Consider the following 21,590-nt stretch of genomic DNA (forward strand, 5'->3'; position numbering starts at 1 on the left):
TCAAAATTAGTGAAATTTATTTGAATGAGTGTAGAAGTACTTAGAGAACTTATAGTTGGGTCCTCACACGTGGTAGCAGAGCCCAGATTCCAAATTTGGACCCAAAACCCACTAAACCCAAATTTCCACTATAAGAGCTTGTAACCCTCATAATTAGTTGTAATCCTAATATATATATATATATATATATATATATATATATATATATATATATATATATATATATATATATATATATATAACAATTTTTTTTTAGATTGAATATGACATACAGAGGCCACGCTATGTACAGATTGCAGAGGGAGCTGTTGGACTGGCAATATTGTACCGATGCTTAGCTCATTTCCACCCTCTTCCAAATAATTGGTTTTGCATCAGCTGGAAAGAAAATTGTCATATAGATGCTTGCTTGGGTTGCTTGATGTTCCCCTTAGTGAACATGTTATCACAAATTAATCTAGACTTGCTGCCCTTTCCATCTCCCATTACAGCCTCCCACGTAGAGAAGTCAATAATGGCTCGAGATTCAGTTGCCATGCTTCTTTATGTCATAGTTGTCTCAATCTGCGCACCTATCTGGGAAGATGCGATATTTCGGGGGTTCCTTTTGCCCTGTCTAACATGCTATATGCCCATCTGGAGCTCTGTACTTATTAGTGCTATTGTATTTGCATTAGCTCACTTTAGCATGCAACGTTTACTTCCCCTTACATTCTTGGGCCTTGTCATGGGTATTGTTTTTATACACTCACGCAATCTTCTTGCATCAATGCTCTTGCATAGTTTGTGGAATGTATATTTATTCCTAGACTTATTGAGATGATGTCCCTGCAATTTGTAGTTCACATTTGTGACTGTGCAGTGTATATAACAAACATTAAATGGCCATTGCAAAACATTTTGGCAAAAACAAAAATTACTATTTTATCAGAAGGGCACTCTAATTAATTATCTATTGCCAACATTTTAACTTTCATTAGAGATCTTAGCTATTTTTACTGTAAGTTGTGGGAGTAGAAATGATAACCAAAATTGGTGATTACTTGAGTGAGAGGTTGCATGAATATCCTTGGTGCCTTTAATTTTTTATTTATTAAACAAATAATATTTACAAAGAGCAGAAACATTATATAGTATATCCAAGGGGTGGAGGATAAAAACATATGAAAAAAACTTCTTCCTTGCCTCTGCTAAAGCTGAGAAAAATTTAGAATAGGCTAAAGCATATAAACCCTTGACATCCTATATTAGGAGATAACACTTGGCTTTCAGTTGGTTACATATCTCTTCCTGCCAAATTCTATAGAGTGAAGAACAGAGTTATCCTCATTGGAAAAAATACACTTACATCTTAGTTTCCTGATAGAGAACAAAGCAACATTTTGAGGCAATTCTGCAATCCCATAAATGCTGAAAGAACTAACGGAGTCACCCAATAGGGTTTCCCTTGAAGGAAAATCCCTTGACACATGAAGAAACCTGCATTTGACCCTGCTGCCAACAACCTATATGGCTATATGGCATTTCCATAAAATGTGCTTCAGAGATTCTTTTTATCACAAAATGACACTGAGCATCCATTATATCTTAATCATTGCGAACTTGATTGATTCCAGCAACATTTCCATAAGCATGACCTAGAGTATGTTTATCCATGTGACTCATTCCTTGATTGGAGTTGGACTCATTTTCTTAATTCTTCTTGAATGCAACTCCTTTGTATTGCCAGAATGGTGATGTTACTAAATAGCCCTACTAGCTGAGCTTGTTCTCAGCTCATCATAGACTTTGATTCTTGGTAAGAAATGTCTGGTGTTGTTTCACTTGATTTGAAAGCTTGGATACCACCTCTGAAATCAAGCATACTTCTTAACTGTTCCTTAGAGATATGCTACATTTGGCGTGCCTCAACATGTACTTTATTTTCAACACTGTCTGTAACCTTGGATAGACTCGTTGCGCCAGCTACTCCAGGTATATTTAGGTGTGCTGATGCTGATAATGATAAAGTGTCACTATTCTTTGAAAGAGCATAATTTATGGCTCTTTTCCAAAAGGAATCAGAATGATCACTATCTCCAAAGCTAGAAGACAATGCAATCAGACTAGGGCCATTTCTGATATCTGTCTCAATCGGTGACACAGTAGCTTTTTGTGTTTCATTCATTTGAGATTGCTTGTTGTGCATGGCTACTTCCAAGGGAAGGCACTACGCAGGAATGAATTCATGTAGCAGCCTATTGTCAAAAATCTATTTTGTTTGAACTAAAGAAGTCGAGCTTTCATACATGTCATAGGATGCACTAGGCCCCACTGTCATACCAAATTTTGATTGGCTTGGATTAGATCCATAGTCCATGCTTTGAATGTAACCCTTATTTGGTAGCCCTGCAACTTGGTTTCTTAAGGCCCCTAGTGCATCATGGTTCATCACATGAGAACCAACATTGAAGTGCGTCAACTTGTTTAAGAGTTATTCAAGATACCCCATAAAAATATTCATAGACTATAATGGTACCTCCCTTACAGCACCAACAGAATGCCCACCAGATTGAAGAAACATATACATAACTGATCCTCTCATAGAATCTTCCTTTAAACGGTCAATGCATCCGTATTCCATCACATTTGACCTTCCAACTCCATATAGATGATTCTCAAACTGCCTTTCTTTCCCTTTCTCCTTGTTGCCAAAAAAAGCAGGAAGATTGCATGAACCACTTTGTTGGGTTCCCTCTGTCACACTTGGATCATAAACTCTTTGCACCATATGCTCAAGAAATAAGGGTTTATGTCTCTCCATGGTCGCATTACAAACTTGGGGATCTAGGGAAGGTTGTAGTGGACCATGAAGTGTGTGTGTTTACTGAGAAGGTTGACCAAGCCTCAGCTCAAAGATTGATGGCATAGTATCCTTCTCTGATAGGATCGATTCCTATATGTTATTCAAGATGCTTAGAGTAAAACCCTTCTGAAAGCTTTTTATTCCTGCTGGACCTTGATTGGAAAAAAAATGGTTGTCCACCATTATTTATAAAATCAATATATTCAGCACCTGTGGTGTTTACATAATTTGGTTAACATCTGTGTGAATTATTAGAAGACATGTCTAAAGCCCTTGGGAGGTTCTCCTTGAGTTTCTTTGATAACTGTGGATTCAGCTGAGTCGGCATGCTTCCTTTGCAAACCCTGCTAAAATTCTTCAATAAGGTCTCATGAACCTCATGCACATTTCTCTGGACTGTGCTTGGAAGAAAATTACCATTTGAGAGGCCTTGAGTAGCATGCCCTTCATAATAGTTGCTACGATCAACTGGATAATTCCATCAACCTAGTGTATGGAGTGGAAGCCCAATGTGGCTCATGTTTTCATGCAAGTGTGTTGTCCACTGTGGAACCAATGCAAATGAAGCCATTTTAAGTCTGAGTGCTATGCCCAGCGATATCATTTGTGGAAATCCACTGATGATTTATGTTGGATATACGAAAGTGAAATTTGTGTGAAAGTGGAACATTGCCAGCACAACCATTGAAGAAATTTTATCTGGTCAACCTCTAAACACACTAATGAGAGCAATGATAAAGCAATGCCATCCAACCAGTGATAAAAAAACAAGCACCAAAGTGCAAGAAAAATGTAGATGCCAAGTAAACCCATAGAATCTGTTTGACTATGTGTGATAGCATTGAGCAAACCCACTAGAAGGCTACCAAATCAAGGGTTCAACAACGTTGACATGTGAGCAAGAAAAAGTAAACATAGTCAACCTTTATTAAGATAATGAGATCTGTAAATAGTGAACGTTGAGAGAATTGTAATGGCAACAGTAGTTGAAACATAACATTATCAATATTAGTACGTTAAATTTAAACCATTAACTATCATGTTACTTCAATGTCAATGGAAGATAAGGCATGAATGAAAATCCAGGAGAAATTACATGTCCAACAATGTCTTACAAAAAAAATCCTTTATAGAGTTTCCAGGTGTCACTAACATTTGACAATTAGCATAAGCTTCAACATTCTTTTAGACAATATGAAGTTTGAAAGGGGCATGCAAACATTATTCATTCAAAAAATAAAAATAAAAACAGAAATATATGTTGTTTTCCGGCCCAGTGATTGTTCAATAGTCACCCAACATGTTGGAAAGCTTGCAAGTCGCTAGATCCTAGAAAAATATTTTGTTTATGTGACAACAAATCAGTTGTTAGAGAAGAGGTGTGATGTATACTTTATGAGTTCTCTTTCTCATTGATAAATAAGAAATCTATAAAGGAAACCTGTTGGGTTTAATTTCCACATATACTCTATAAGTACATTTTTTTCTCACTGATATATAAGAAATCTAAAATGGAAAATTTGTTGTTGGGTTTAAGTTCCACATATACTCTATAAGTACATTTTTTCTCAATGATATATAAGAAATATAAAATGGAAAATTTGATGTTGGGTTTAAGTTCCACAACTAGTTGTCGGGGCAAAAACCAATAGTCGAAACAACAAACTCTGAAATGAAAATTAAAAACAATAAATTTGAAACATTTGTGAGGATATAAATATTTTCTGAAGCTCCAAGGGTTAGATCAAGTAGTCATGAGCCAAACGTGAGATCTCTCCCCCAAATAGGGATGTCAAAGGTTAAATTCTCTTGATACCCTTCGAGTTAGGTGTTTGGAACTTAGGCACCAACAATTTACCATCCATGGATCATAAGGAAGTACTAAGAGGGTTTTCTACGAGGTCGTTTTTGGGGAAGAAAAAAAATACGCATTTACATGGGAAATTAGATATGGATTTATGTTTGGTTAGTGATGTTCGTGGATTTATATTGGCTGGTAAACTTCCAAGAGCAGATTTCTTTTCCAGAACAAGATTAATTTTGTTCAGTAAGTGTAAACGTAAATGAAATTGTATACTTTGAATTTGATTTCCCTAAATAAGTCTATTTTGGTCACAAAGAGTGTTTGTGATTTTTGTTTTGGTTACAAAAAGTTTTTGTAAAGGATCTAGCTAAAGTTCAATTGTTCTCACATCAGGCTTGACAAACAGATCAATGTTGTTATATGTGTGTGTTGGAACTGACCATAGAATATTTTGGGTATTAGTAACATATGTAATGCAAGAATGGGAAAATATTGATTAGCACCAACTTACAGGCCAAAAGAAATAAAAAGACAAATTGAAAAGCGAGTTGTCTTTTAATTTTTTTTTCTTTGAATTTTTTTTCTTTTAATTTATAATAGGAAAATTGAATTGAAACCTAAGAAGCTGAGTAGAGTACATACTCGTGTTCAACTTATTCTATTGATATCAATGCACAAGTTCATTTAAAATCAGAGCAAGTGTTGGAATAGAAATTTGGATGGACTTAACAAACTCAGTTCTCCACCTAGATGTTTCAAAAATCATGAATTGATTCTGCCGAATTGTTAACATATAATTTAAAATTAAGGAAAACAAATTTTGTAGTATACTCACAGAATTAGAGTGGGATGTTGCACATCATTGCTCGATGCCATGCTGCATCTTTATTGCTCCAAGTCATCTAGTTAACACGTGATATTTTTGTTTCCTTCTCTCTTTTTCGTCAAGTTCGATTGCAGTTGCAATATACACTTTTCACTACAAAGGAATTTTGTAATGGTCTTGTGTGTTGCTATTTTATAGATTATAATAAAGTGCATCTGATGCAATTACTTTTGAGTATCAAAATAAATGAAAAATGAACATAAATAAATGGGAGGAAGGTGAGTGTCTAACTCCTCCTTGCACAGAATTGTAGTTAGGATTTTCTGTTTCATTTCTTTTTACTAATGAAAACCCTGTATATGTAATCTTAAGTTGCAAAGTTTAAAAGTTTGGATTGCCCTTCATTAGAGCTTGGCAGTTGAGGATAAACTCCATGCAACAGACCGGTCAAATGGACATTGTGATATTTTTCACAAGGAGCAAACAATGCGGCATGATTTTTGGAGTTGCTGCGTAGTATGTGGAATTGGATTGTAATAAAATATGTAGTTTTGTTTGTTGGACATGAAAGGTGGTTAGAATTATCTTGTGATATAACTAGATGATTAGGATGCATGTTGGAGATATCTGGTGTATGATATATAGCAAATCATTTATTTCTTGTGGAGGAGGATCTTCAGGGAAACAACAAATAAGGAACTTAGCAAATTCAACTTAGAAGAATTTTCAGCCTTCAAGGCTGAGTTAGCAGATTAGATCATGACTAGGATTATCTTTCAGAAAAGGATCTAGCCTCTTTTGAAGTAGGAGCTAAAGCTGACACGTTGGATTTTCTATTGTTGTTGAGTGAGGAAGCCATTATTGTTAGGCCTCTGCTCCAAAATGTAGTTTCAAATTGGTTGTGCTTTTAATGTAATATATGAAGCATTTTTCCTTTAGAAAATGATTGGTTTTATATGTGTGTCTGTGTGTGCCCTCCTTTCCCCCCAAAAAAAAAAATAAAAAAATCTTACATTGATTTTTTCATAGCCCTTGCAAACCTTCTCTAGCTTATCACATGAACCTTAGTAGTGCTCATTGTGCTAGAGCTTCAACAATGCTCATTGTGCTAGACTCTTGTAGCACTAGGCCTTGAATGACCATAACTGACATCTTTGACTCTAGTTCAACAATCCACAATGAATCATCTTTGACTCTTGTCGCTTCTCAATGCATCATCGTGATTGTGACTTCCATTAGATTTAATAGGAGCTAAATTATTTTTTATTTTATAGTTTGGGATTCTAAATTTACAATGTTACCTCCTCATGTTCTTTTGATCATGACATAAAGGCCTTTATTCATTGTTATGGTTTTTGTACGATTGTGGAAGAACTGGCTTCCAAAGCTTCGATATGAAGGAGCCTTTCCCCAATTGTTGTTCCTGCATTTTGTTTTTCATTGGCTCTGCCATAATGGCATAAAAGAGTGACCTTTAAACTACACCTCTGTGGGAAATAAAAACCTCTGCTAAAAGAAGCACTCTACTTAGAGGAGAGGGCACCAAGTCAAATTTAGATTGTGCTCATAATAAACTCCAAATTCAATATTCTCTCTTTTAGATTTTCAACAATTGTTTTTCACCCACCCTTTGTTGCATAATTGATGTCCCTTTTGGTGGATGTCTTGATGACATGGAAAAGTGGTTGTGGTTTGTTAGAAGAATGCCAATGGATATTTATAGTTTGGCTATGATGTGGCATATTGTGAGTAGTTATTTACTTGATAGAGGAAATCACTCCCCTTATTTGTCATTTTCTCATGCATTTGGAGGCATTCAAACCTTGCTCGGGTGGTCTTCTACATTGACACCCATGGTTTTGGTCACTTGGTATGTTATTTTCACATTGTATCATATAATTTATCTTGGTTTGGGAAGATCCTTATTTAATATATTAGAGAGTTTCCTAGCCTCATTACACAATCTCTTAGGGTGAACTATTTATCATATTACTTGGAGGAGAGGTGTTGGTACATGTGAATTTAACTACTTTGGCACATTGATTGAGGACGCCCCACTTCTTTGAGGATGTTATAACAACTTTATGGACAATTGTGGCACATGTTTCTATGGGATTACTATTTATGGGCAATTTGGTTGATCCTGGGAGATAATTCCCTAACATATTTATACTATTTCCATGTGGAGGAGTTATGTTGTTTGTCTACAAGACTCTAATTACCTTGGCATATTCTTTGAAGTCACTCCACTTGTAAAGGTGGTCATGACCATTATTTGCAAATATTTTTTTTATGGATTACTCTTGAAGGATGAGTTGCTTTCTCCTTGGAGAAACAACCTTAGCATATTCTATTTTGGCCATGTATTTGGTATCTCTAGGTGGCTAATTACCTTGTTTAAGAGACTGCTCCCATTTTGGCTTGAGTATTTATAGGTGAAGTTATCTAGCTACATGGGTTACCCACAAAGATCATTTTGATAGGGACTCTCACTTTACATATACATTTTGGACAAGTTTGCAGTTAGTGTTGGGGACTTAGTTAAACCTTAGCACTGCATATCGTCTATAAATAGATGGAAAGACTGAAAGAGTAAATTGGGTTATAGAATATATGCCTATAATGTATGTCATGGATAATTAGACTTGGTGGGAAAGGTACTTACCATTGGTAGAGTTTTCCTATAATAACAATTACCACAATTCAATTAGGATGCCTCCTTATCAAGCTCTATATGGGAGGCCATGCAGGACACCATTGAGTCGACGAAAGGATGGAAGACACAGTAATAGTCACGATAGGATTGTTTCAAAAAAATGGAGGAATAGGTAAGATAGATTCAACGAAGTTTAAAGGAAGCACAAGATAGGAAAAAGAGTTATGTTGATGCACATAGTACCGATTCAAGTTTTAAAGTGGGGGACCGAGTTTTTGTTATTCCTAACACTATTCAGTTTGAGAAAGGTATGAAGTTACCACCTCGATTTATAGGACCTTTTAGAATCAAAGAGAAAATTGGACCAATGTCCTATTGTCTTGTACTACCACCCCACTTGCATAAAACTCATGATGTTTTTATGTATCTGTCCTATAACATTATGTTTCTGATGAATCCCACAAACTCGACTGGAGGGAATTATAGGTCTTAGACATGGGAACCATAATGATCAAACCAATATGCATATTATACCATAGGTTTTGATAGCTCAGGCGTCACTTGGTGGACCAAGTTAAGACATAATGGGACAAGTATGACCCAAGATCTGCTACCCGGGAGGATGCAAAGACTATATGTCACAATTACCCCTCACTTTTGACCATTTATGATGTCCATTTTGACTTAGATAGCTACTTACGATAAGGCTCTATTTGCAGTTCCATGTTATTTATTTATGAACGCTATGTAATATTGATGCATTTAGTTGGATAAGTGAAACTACTTATATAAATCATTATATGGATTAGGTATTGATGATTGAAATGTTAGATGTATGACCTAACGTATGACTTACTTGTTAATGATTTATCTAGTACATGACTTATCAGGGTTATTGATTCATGTATGGCTTAAGTGGATATGATTTATCTAATGAACGACTTAGTGAAATTGTGATTATCTAATGTAAGATTTATTTCCAATATGAACTACAAAATTGACACGTGGATAATAGACTTAATAACATGAGGTTTAAGATCACTTATCTATATGTATTTTGTTGTTATATATGAGGGTGTTGACCCTAGTGTAAGGAGGGTTGGAGGTATTTCCCACCGTGTAACCTCCAAACCTGGAAACATGGGAGGGCAGTGATGGACACACTCCCCTAGATATGTGATGATGATTGCCAGTTGGTATTGACCCTAGTTTTAAGGAGGGGTGGAGGTATTTCCCATCGTGTAACCTCCAAACCTGGAATCGTGGGAGGGTAGTGATGGAAACGCTCCCCTAGATGTGTGATGACAATTGCTAGTTGCCTGCTGGGGAAGTTAGGTTGATATAGTCGATGCTTCCGCCATATTGGTTTTATCAGTGGTTAGATTGCTATCGTCGATGCCATAGTATATAACAACAGAGGATGGATAGGGTGGGAATGGAAGTAGGTTAGGAAGGATAAGAGAATATAGATTAGTTGGAGACTCTTGATGGGAAGTGGTATCATTTCTTGACTTATTAAATTTTACTACTATAACTCTCTCTCTATTTTGTTATGCCTTATTGTCAAATTGCTTTCGAACTCCTTGTATCTTTTTCACTCTAACTTCGGGACAAAGTTTTCTGAAGGAGGGGTGTATGTAATGCCCTACTTAATCTTATCATGCAAATTTTATTTACCTGAAAATATTGAATTATAATTATCAATAAATATTGGTATATACTTACATTTGTGAAACTGTAATTTTTATTTACTGATATAAATTTTATCATTGTTATTATTCAATTCCCAACTTTTCTTCTCAAATTTAATTTTGGATAGGATATGGTCTCCTTTCATTTATTCCAATTTAAATATCCTCATCCCAAGGTGTCATCTCAAAATCTACTTGCGAGAAGATATGGTCTTCTCCAATTAATTTCCAAATTAAATATCCATATCTTATCCCCAAAATGTCTTCTCAAAATCTACTTGGGAGAAGATATGGTCTCATCCAATTAATTTCCAAATTAAATATCCATGTCTTATCCCCAAAATGTTTTCTCAAATCTACTTGGGAGAGGATATGGTAAGAAAAGTCAAGGATACTAAATGAAAGGATGAGGGGGTAGTCATGACATTAATGATAGGTGGTTGAGGTGGATAGGAGGAAGAGGAATAAAAGGGGAAGGATGATGAGAGGAGAGGGGGAATCCTTGGTCTTGGCTTTGTTTTCAAGGATTTTGTTTTGAGGGGGGAATATGGGGAAAGAGAAGGGAGATAAGGAGATCAAACTTGGATCTGGAGAGTATTTGTTAAACTTTGACACACTACATCTGGTTGGACTTGGGCTCAGAGGGCTACGGAACTTGTGGAGGTTCCTTGGGCTAGGAATTACTTCCTATTTGGCTGGGAGGTAAATCCAATCGAGTAGTCAAGAGGATTATCCCAACAGAGACAGGAGCTCATGAACATCTAAGCCAAGCTATTGGAACAGGTATTATCAATCATTTATTTTAGTTATGTAAATTATTACAAGTTATACATGTTGCATATAAATTGTTACAAGTTATACATGTTGTAGATTAAATTAATTTATGTTCATGCTTATGATGTTTTATAAACCTGAAATTTTCCTTGTTATGAAAATTAGTGAAATTTATTTGAATGAGTGTAGAAGTAGTTAGAGGACCTATAGTTGGGTCCTCACATTATTAGTGTCACCACTGATTGTTAACTCACTATTAGTTCTCTTAATCAATTTGAGAACTAATTTATCTGAACTGACTCATGAAACTGAGTCTTCTATTTTAAAACTCACAATTAACTCACACTGGACTCCTACAAAGTAGGGAGAACATATACATGACTTCCAAAATATTTCCAATCGGAATATCCTAAGTTAAGTCAGTTTAATAAACTTAATTTAACTATTTTAAGGAATAGAATTCGAATTTAATTCACAGTTTAATTCAATGACAAATTAAAGTGGAATTTATTTTTTCCATTTCTCAACACGGTCAGTTGAACAACCAAAATTTTGGCATCAAATACTAAGCCACGTGGAAGCCTTTCATAGGGCCATTTGGTAGCCCTTCATTAAGCCATGTGGTTGCCTGTGATTGGCCCAAACATAATATTATCAACCAATAGAAACTCACCACTTGTCCTCACGGGATTAGCCCATTCAGCCTGTTGACGTTAGTGCCACATCATCATATGCTTTTCCCAGTCAATCCTTCAAGTTGACTTTTTTATTGTTTGCCAAAAACTTCAGAGTGTGATCAATTCCTCATACGAGGTCAGATTGAGGTGATTCAAGCGTAGTTGGAATCAGAACGATAAGATATATGATTTGGCGTTGGTTTTGGGAGAATGTAAGCACTTTGATTTTTGAGCATATTTTTGATCTCCTAGATCATTTGGTTTCTTACAATTGTCCTTTTCAATCAATTCTTTGAATCCAACAAATTTGGAAAACACTTCATCCTTTTTCCTCACGAAGAAAATCCAACAGTTTCTAGAAAATTCATCAAAAATAATTATGTAATACCTATGTTTTTTTGTAGAGGCTGTAGAAAAAGGTCCACATGTATAAGAGTGGACTTGCTCCAGGATTGATCCAACTCTTCTATTTCGGCCTTGGAAGGTGCATTTGACATATTTTCCTAGTGTGCATCACTTGCAAACATCATGTTTGTCAAGGGTGCATTTCGAGAGATCGGTGGTAATTTGCTGCATGATTTTTAAGGCCCCATGGTGTAAGTGTCCCATGCACCTATGCTAGAGTTCTCCAACATATCGACTCTACACTTTTTCTACCTTTCTACTCAGTGCAACGCAAGCCTCCACCTCAATTTTGTAGAGATTTTTCACTCTAACTCCAATTTGTTTCACTTTCCCAGTAGCTACATGTCTTAGAAAGGATTTCCCCTTACTAAAAACAACATCATAGCCTCTATCCTCCAATACAACTACAAAGATCAAATTCTTCTTTAGCCCAGGTACATACATAACATCTTTCAGATGAAGATGGGAGCCCGACTCCCTCTTAAAGGTTATAGTTCCAATTCCTTTGGTACTATACCTCCCATCATCCCCAAGTTCTATGTGCATCTGGAGATCCTTCTCCTCTAGGCTACTGAAGAATTCTTTGCATCTTGTCATATGGAACGAGGCACCTGAATATAGGTACCACACAATTACCATTATAGTGTTGGCCATGCATGCAATTAGGGTGAAGTCTAATTCGAATTGTGAGGCAAGTGCTTCACCTCCTGCTCCTCCTGAAGGCTTCTTGTTAGACTTCTTATGCGGACACTTTGTTGCATAATGCCCATATTCGTGGTAGTGAAAACATTTTATCTTGCTAAGGTCCTTCTTATTACCATTGTTCTGGTTGGACTCAGGCTTGTCGTGGGCCTTCTTTCCCTTGCTTGCCAAGGAAACATTTTCTTCCTCCTCAACATGGGATATTACTCCATCTATGGTGTTCCTTCGAATTTCTTTCTAAACCAAATCATACCAAAGTCTCTCCCAGTTTGGCAATTTGTCCCTTGCATTTACAGAGTCCTCATAACTATGTCAGGATTTTAGAAGGCTTAGATGAGGGAACATTTTCTCCTACTCCTCCAAGTTCATCTCAAACCTGAGTGAGTTTGGAGAGGTAATGTGGAATGGTTTTATTTTTCTGCAATTAGATGTTTATGAGCTTGTCCCTCAATGCCAAATTTCTGACATCACTATTATTTTTGAATAACTCGGTGAGGATCTTCCACAAAGAATATGGAATATATTTTCGATGTAAATTCGAGTCTATGTGGTCTCTCACGCCCTCCAGGATGATCCTCCTAGATTTTGCGGTATCCTTCTTCCACTTAGCTAACTGTTGTGCATCTGATATTTTTGTTTTTGGAATGTCAGTTTTGATGTATTCCAACACTACATTATCATCAAGTACAACTTCCATCTTATCGTTCCAGAATATGAAATTAGAGGTACCCTCCAGTGTGTACTCCAATCTCAATCCATTGAAAGACATTTTTGCACACAGAAGAAAACTGCTTCACTAAATCTGCAAATAAAAGTTTCTAAGGGAGAAGATCCATTGAATAGTTTCTATTGTGATTTTGAGCTTTAATACCATTCAGAAATTAATAGGAATTTTATACTACTGATGAATTCAAACTGAAAACAAGAGATTACAAATTTCTACAATTATGCGGAATGGAAATCACAATTTAGAAACACATTCAATGACATGCAACCATCAAAACTAGAAGAACACAATGATTTATATGGGAACCCAACTGGGAAAAAGCCCTTCGCTTCTTTTCATTAATAAGATGAGAATGAGAAACTATTACAATGTCTTGCTTCAACTCTGAAGCACACCCTGCACCGTAAACTTGTTCTCCTGCTGACTATCCTACTCTGGCTGACTATCCTACTCTGGCCAACACTTAGCCAATTCAAGCCTCATCCAACCTCCTATTTCCTTTCCCAATATAGGAGAAATTGAACCCCTAAAGAATAGGGGAATCCCTATTTCCTTGCACAAACCCCAAGGAATTGATCATTTGCTTAACTGTCAAGCATGTATACTCAACTAGTATACAATTGATGATTACAATGTTCCTTTTCCTCCACTCAAGGTAGGAAATTCGAATTCCATGCATGCCTGGGCTACTTTTAGCTGATTGGCTAGTTTAACTGAGATATCGCTGAGCTAACAACTATTATACTACTCAATTGACCTTCAAATGACTCAATTAATTACTTGAGCTCAATTAACTGAGTTCAACTGAAAAAAAGAAGAAGAAGAAAATTGAACTAGATTGCTAAATTTTAGCAATCACTACATGCATAACTCTACTCCAAGCCTATAAACTCGAATGAGCTAATCTAACTAGTAGACAAGGCCATGTCACACAAGTTAATTGTCATCCAAGTTATCCTGCTGATGTGGAAAAATGAATTACTCAATCTGACTGAGGCACAAGTCAAATTGAGCCTTTCTTGCTACAATTTCTAACAGTTCATAATTGAAGAAAGGAAAATGTTCACCCAACAGAGACCAATGAATACATCTAGAAGGTAGAGGACTTTCGCCAATTCAACCACCTATTGTTGTTTGTATTTTGAATAGGAATGGGGAAACTTTGATATAATCTTGGACGCAACATGAGAGAAGTTTTACATTTGAGTTGCTTGGGGATATCGAAGGTGCTCGAGATCGACTCTTAGACCTACCTTCACTACCATTAGAAAAATGCATTCGAATACAACCTGTATGTTTTAATGAGTCTAAATTGGTCCCTCTTCAACAAATATGGTCCAAATTTTGCATACATAGATCAACTACTGTAGATAAATCTACACGGGCCCTCTTATTACATGCTCCCTTTGCTAAGGTTATGCTTTCCACTTGGACATCAGGAGAAAAATATATTGATGTGTGAGCTCATATATCCAACTTTGAGAAGAGACCTAGGTTTGGTAGAGAATTGGCATATATCACTTGAGAAGTCACGAATTTTAAGGAGTGTAATTGACATTGAATTTGCTGTAACATTCAAGTGGCATTGGAAGAGAGACTTTGTGTATATGATTATTTTTCATGTTGGAAAATGTTTTTGAGGCAGAGGAAAAATAGACCTCTACAACGAATATTTCTATGATTTTCAAGCTATTTTCCATATAGAATTCACTCCTGCATGTCTAGGTCTGATATTCTTGTACCTTGAGTATGTGGTCGATTATTCTAGTGATCCATTAAAGGATGGGCTACTCTATATTAACCTAATGCACATATGTGGTCCCTCAGAATGCTTCCCCATTGATGCTATAATAAGAACTAAGTGTACCTAAAAAGGCAATGCAAATCCAAGCCTTAACATTTGGAAGTCTAGCCAAAACAATGAATTAAGTGGGAGTATCAATTTTTTCATGATGGATTTCTCTCCATGTTGTTACAGTCACTAATGCATTTCATTTATGCTTGATGAAATACGCAAGAAATAAACCCACAAAACAACAATATTTTATTAAATTTGTTTTATATCTGGAACACACAAGAATCTCATATTTATAGGAATATGATGATAACAAAATATAACTATATAATAACTTGGATAATAATGATGCCTATGTAACTCCAACTCACTTTTATGTTGGAAACTAAAAAATTATGAGAAGACTACATTGGAAGTATGATAATATAAAATAATGCATTGGAACAATACATTTTTTGCATTAACTCTAGCACTCCCTCTGATTGAAGAATGTATTTTTTACAACACCTAAATTGTCTTCTTTGGTAGCACATGATCCTCCTAATCAACAATGTCTATGTTTGGTTCAACTTGACATTTTCATCATACTTTTATGATATTGATATCCATATAAAGGAACAACCATCCACCAAAATGCATGGGTATTAATAGTTGTTGCAACATGTCATTTGTATACATGGTTCATTCAACCGTTCTTCCATCACATTCATTCTTCCATTCTTCCATTATAAATTATTTTTACAATGACATTATATTTTGAAAATTTTGAATTTAACTTTTAGGAATGAATAATTAATTTAATTGAAACTTTGATTATAATATTCTCTGTTATTAATATTTTTTAAATAAATTATATAAAAACAATTAAACATAAAATATTTTGTAGTATTTTGAGTCGACATTCTACCACTACATTGTTTTATTATAACATTATAAATAACTTGAAATGAAATGATTTGATTCATTCATATAAACTTTACAAACCATGTCTATTCATGAAAAAATGTTAAATATATTTCAATAATATAGGATTCATTTTGCATTAAATTCACATAAAAATGTTAAATATTTTTCAATAATATATTATTCATTTTGGATTAAATTCACATGTCCTTCATTTATTTATTGATGAAATAGAAAGAAAATGTCATTGCACGTACAAAATTTATATGTATATTCAATCTGAAACATAATACATTTATATAGTTGGTCTGATCCAACTAATTCCAAACTTGGAGAGAGAGGTTGAGATAATATCTCCAAAAACTCCAACAAACCAAATATACCAATGTAAGCATTAATCCTAATCCTAACACTCTCTGTTAATGCTTACATTATAAAAAACAATCCTAACACTCTCTGTTAATGCTTACATTATAAAAAACAATCCTAACACTCTCTGTTAATGCTTACATTATAAAAAACAATACTAAGTCACATAAATAATTTCACTTTGATCTTTTTGGTCATCCACACTTCCATCCACTTTGGAATCTCATTGACTAAACTATTTCTTCACCACCAACTTCGAACTACCACTTGATACATTTAAAATACAATCTATTTTTTTTAAACAATATTGACTTTATATATAAGATCAGATCAACGATTCTTCACTTACTTTCCTACCACTATACCATAGAAATAGACTCAAGAATAAATCACTTTATTGTAAAACTCCCATTCGACAAAGACATAGGGCATTGCATTTGCCACTGGTTATTGTTCATGGGTTTCCAAATGGGCAGAAGCATAAACCATAACACAAACTATATACATAATCAAATTAGTAACAGGTTCAAGAGTTCTAATAAAAAAACTATTAATTTAAGTTATGTTACCTTATTTTATAATTCGTTCTTCATAATATACAGTTTACTAACTAAATATTTGTTTTTTGGAAAACAAATTGCGTAGAAATTTTCGAAAGGTGTAACGTTTGGAGTGGAGTGTACGCTACATTGTTTTACAACAAACAATTCTATATGAATAATTTTGGAATGAGATGTTTTGGTTCATCCATGTAATCTTTACAAGACCTTGTGTATAATTCATCATTAATTTTCTCTAATGTTTGGCATTAAAAAAGTTTAAGTGGATTTACATACCCTACATTTATTGTTAGATGAAATTACATCACGTTGCAATTTCTAACGAATGGTAATCACGAGTATTTTTCGGAAGAAAAAAAGGACGAGTCTCGTTCAATCGTGAACCCCACTATTTTGACCCCTATTACAAATAAGGAGCAAGACGGGAAAAACGACATGCCAGAGAATATCTATCCCATGGAAATCTGGATTTTATTAAAATTCTGGAATGGTGACTTTCATAGAATAACTGCCACGTTACACACACCATCATCACCTGTGCTTCATCTTTTTCCAGTGTGTAAACTTATTATTTGAATTAAAATAATGTAATGAGATAGTTATTTTAGGGAAGAATTATTTTAAATAAATAAAACTGTAAATATTAATATCATATGTTTTCATTGTAATCGATTATTAGAAAGAGTAATTTATTTTTATAAAAAAATATTGAATTTATTAATTTGAAAGTATTATGTCAATAGTGAATAGAAATTACATTAAAAAAATTAATAATAATTTCAAAAATATTTATATTAAATATAAATCCTTAAAAATTGGTATTTATATTAATAAAAACAAAACACAATTACACAGATTTAAATAAGTTTTATATAGATTTTTATGTACATTAATAATCATCGATCAGAGTAAAAAGGTCAAAAAAAAAAGTGAGCTCAGAAAAGATCTGAAAATCCCATAAATCATATTAATCTTAGCGTACGTTGAATATTATCAATCATCAATAGTCCATGTAATGGAGAAGTGGATTACGGGTTTCCGTGGGTTCAATGAATGAGTCACACGACAATAAACGGTGGGAGTGGTGTTTCCAAAAGTAAGAAAGAAGTAGGGACGGACCATTATTAAGATGAGAGAATGATTACCCATTTGCAGTAATTAATTAATATATCTATATATATATATATTAATTAATTAATTAATTAATTATTCTCAAAGGTGTAAAGTATGTCCAAGGAATATAAGATTTGGAAAGTTTATCTGGCTACCTAGTAAAATTTTAGTTAATTATTTTTACTTAGATGTATAAGGCATGAGGTGAATGGCTAGAGGCTATTTTACAAGTTCATATTATCAATCCACAAGTGAAATAATCACTTATTGGTAGTCATGAAGTCTTCAATTGACTTTTAAACAAGCTAATATCTAGAAGTTAATTCTTCAAGACTATGTTCTAAGCTACATTCGTTTATTAAATTTGGCAAAATCTTTAGTTGACTTTTAAAAGCTGATGTCTAGAGGTTAATTCTTCAAGATTATGTTCTAAGCAACATTGGTTTATTAAATTTGGCATTTTTAGACATTGAGGAACCGTGCAAGATTAAATTGAACTCTATTTCTATAATTGTTTTTCTATATAATTGTTGAAATGATTTATTAAATATTGTGTAACTTAAATAATTTTCATGCGCATGCAAGTGGCTATAGATTGATTGAAATGAAAATCATTGATGAATAAAATTGAAAGTGGATAGCAAGCACCTACCATTAAATTATATCAACTTTAGTTAAGACACCCATTATTAAAACACAAAACCTTTAAACAATGAAGATAACTATTTTCATGTTTTATTTAGTGGTAAAGTACGTGCCATCCTAGAGTCTATACACTGAATCCTTAATAACAAAAAAATTGTGGTATCCTCGCCTTTTCTAGAAAAACATTCACAAATTGTGGTATCCTCACCTTTTCTAGAAAAACATTCACCACACAAAACTGGGAATTTGTGAGCAATTCATATTTACCACTCTCATTTGCTTTCAGTTAAAAGCACTCAAACATTCACCAGACTTACTATTCAGGATTTTGTGAGCAATTCATATTTACCACTCTCATTTGCTTCCAGTTAAAAGCACTCAAACATTCACCAGACTTACTATTCAGGACCTTTCCAAAAGTAAGAAAGAGGTCGCTATGGACCCATCATTAAGATGAGAGTTGGTAGGAGTTTACCTTTGCTGTCAATAGTTTTGTTGGTGGGAGTTTATCACTGGTCATTTTGTGTTTATTTATCTTTGCTGTTAATTTTAGGGTTCAGTGTTTTCTTTCAAAAATATGTGAATCTGTTTATTGGATGTGATTTTGGGAAGCTTACACGCTTCTAAGTAAAATTTCTCTTAATGGCTTTTATATTAATTTATTAGAAATATAGTGGGATATTAATATTAGTATTTTGGGAAGCTTAGAAGCTTTTTAGGATAATTTTTCTCAAAAGTTTTTATATTAATTTATAAAAATATTTAAAATTTATTTAGATACATATTAAGTTTATTTACACAATTAAGAATAAATTTCTTATTTTCAATTTTCATTTCTATACTTTTATTTTATTTATAATCCATAAAAATCTATAAAATTATATTCCTTAGTAAGAATTTACATTCAATTTACATTCATTTTCTTTTAGGTATTTATCTATACTATTTTTAATATTAACTTTGTATTCTTAATATTAATATTTTTTTGTATTTCTATACTATTCTAATATTAACTTTGTGTTCTTGTTAATATCATATAAATATATATGTGAAGTCGCTTATCTCAGTTGCTCCCATATAAGCAGATGGACTTATCGAAGTATGTTTGCATATCCGGATTAAAAGTAAAGTTCCCACTTCCCTCTCGGGAATAGAAGAGTAGTCTATTGCCGTTACTATACTCATCAGGGATAGATTCCATTTCCTTTTCAGAAGCAGCTCTGCGATGTTGAAGTCCACTGCCCCTTCCTTCTGCGATTGCTGACAGTTTCGACACATGTCTAAGAGATTGTCAAATATTGCAACACTAAGCCTTGCGTTATAGCGACATGTGTCCCACTTGAAAGTAGAGGATCTACAAATATTAATTCTAGAAGGTGGTGGGTGCAGTGATCAAATTTGAAGGGCATGTCTTAATTTCATTTATAAGGGCATACATTCTACTTACCCTTCCATAATGAAAAGCATAAAAAAAGCTATTCAATTGACAACAGTAAATTATCTTCCCATTTCTTTTTTTTTTAACACATGGTAAATCTGCTTAGACTAATCTAAGGGTTTTTTTAACACATGGTAAATCGGTTGCTTAGACTAATCTAAGGGAGACCTTGAATCAACCCTCTTGGCTGCCACTATAACACCAAGAGTATTCCAAGAGTATTTCCAGCAACTTGCAAGCCAAATATACCAAATCTTATGATTTAGCAAGAGTCGAGACTCACGGATAAGGGGAGTCTACTCCTTGAGCCAAGATCATAGTAGGACACAAAGAGTCTTCCCATTTATGGTGAAAGTTTTGAAAGATCAAAGGATGTGTTGATTGATCAATTCCGAGTTCCCCACCAGGAAATTCAATCCTTAGATTCGACACTTCCTTGAAATTATTTAAAACCTCACTGGGAGAATGATGGGAAACCTCCACAACCATGGATGTCGTTGGGCCCAAAACATGTTGCAATGTCTCTCATGGCCTAACAATGCTACATATTACCCATCATGATTCTCATCAAATAGCTCCATATCCTCCTATTTTTATCACTGTTGTTAAGGTTCGTTTCTTCATTGGATATAACGTAGTCCACCTTAACTACCACAGTCTACACTTGGGGGACTATACTAGAGAACCTCTTTGAAACTGAACAACATCATCCCAAGTTCTTAATATCACCAAATTTGTTGAATATAAGCAACAAAAGTGAATCAAGGAGCATGTTAAGGTGGTCTACCGATGAATTAAACCCCATGTTTGGATCAATATAGATATTCTTCAATATAGCACATAACCACGTAAAATTCAATAATGATTTAGGACTTGATCAGAAACTACTTCATAATCAAATGCAAATATTCAAATATTTGATACATCTTAGATATCATGAATTCTCATAATCATCTACACAAAATATCATACTACTATGGCTAGGAAAACCTATAAGAACCTTTAGATTTATAGCAAAACAAATAAAAGTCAGGCTCATTCTAGCGCAAATATTCAATCTTGTTCCATCTCATGCAACCTCATATTATCCATTACCAAACCCAATCCCCTAGAAAAACTACAAGAACCTCAACACAGTGATTAAGCTCCAATTTTTTATGAATTCCCACAACCGTTCATACTAAACTCAATATCATTAAAGCCTAGAAAAATCCAGAGTTAAGATGGATCTAGGCTGGTATTTTAGCAAATATCATATTATGATAATAGTTTTACCCCTTGCATGTTGTGAAAGACTGAACACAAAAATCTTCAGTATTTGTATCTTGGAGTATTTGTTTCTGAGTTGACACTTCACTTGTTGTTTGATTGGCAGATTGATGGACATGAACAACAAAGAATATTTATATGAACATATTGTATGTTTGGCATGAAACAGTGATCATAAAAATTGCTTTCAGCAGCTTTGAAGGAGAATTGAATCATTGCAAGAAGATATAACTTATATTCAGAGAAAATTATTCAAATTTTCCATCTCTGCCATTATCGGTATGGCTGCAACTTGATCAAATTTTGAGACCTTGCTCTACCAAATTGCAATTCTAGACTTTCTCAAGAACTATAAATGGTAGACTTTGGCAAGAGCTATAAAATGGTTTCT

General features: G+C 34.2%; 1 pseudogene; it reads left to right on the forward strand.

Annotated features, from left to right (window-relative positions):
- Nucleotides 1–263: 263 nt before the first annotated feature.
- On the forward strand, nt 264–823 carry LOC149233885 (uncharacterized; annotated as a pseudogene).
- Nucleotides 824–21,590: the final 20,767 nt, after the last annotated feature.

Source organism: Pinus tabuliformis, chromosome 8, assembly GCF_031772625.1.
Source record: "Pinus tabuliformis cultivar Carrire ecotype Pingquan chromosome 8, CPIR1, whole genome shotgun sequence".
In the NCBI taxonomy this organism is placed as follows: Eukaryota; Viridiplantae; Streptophyta; class Pinopsida; order Pinales; family Pinaceae; genus Pinus; species Pinus tabuliformis.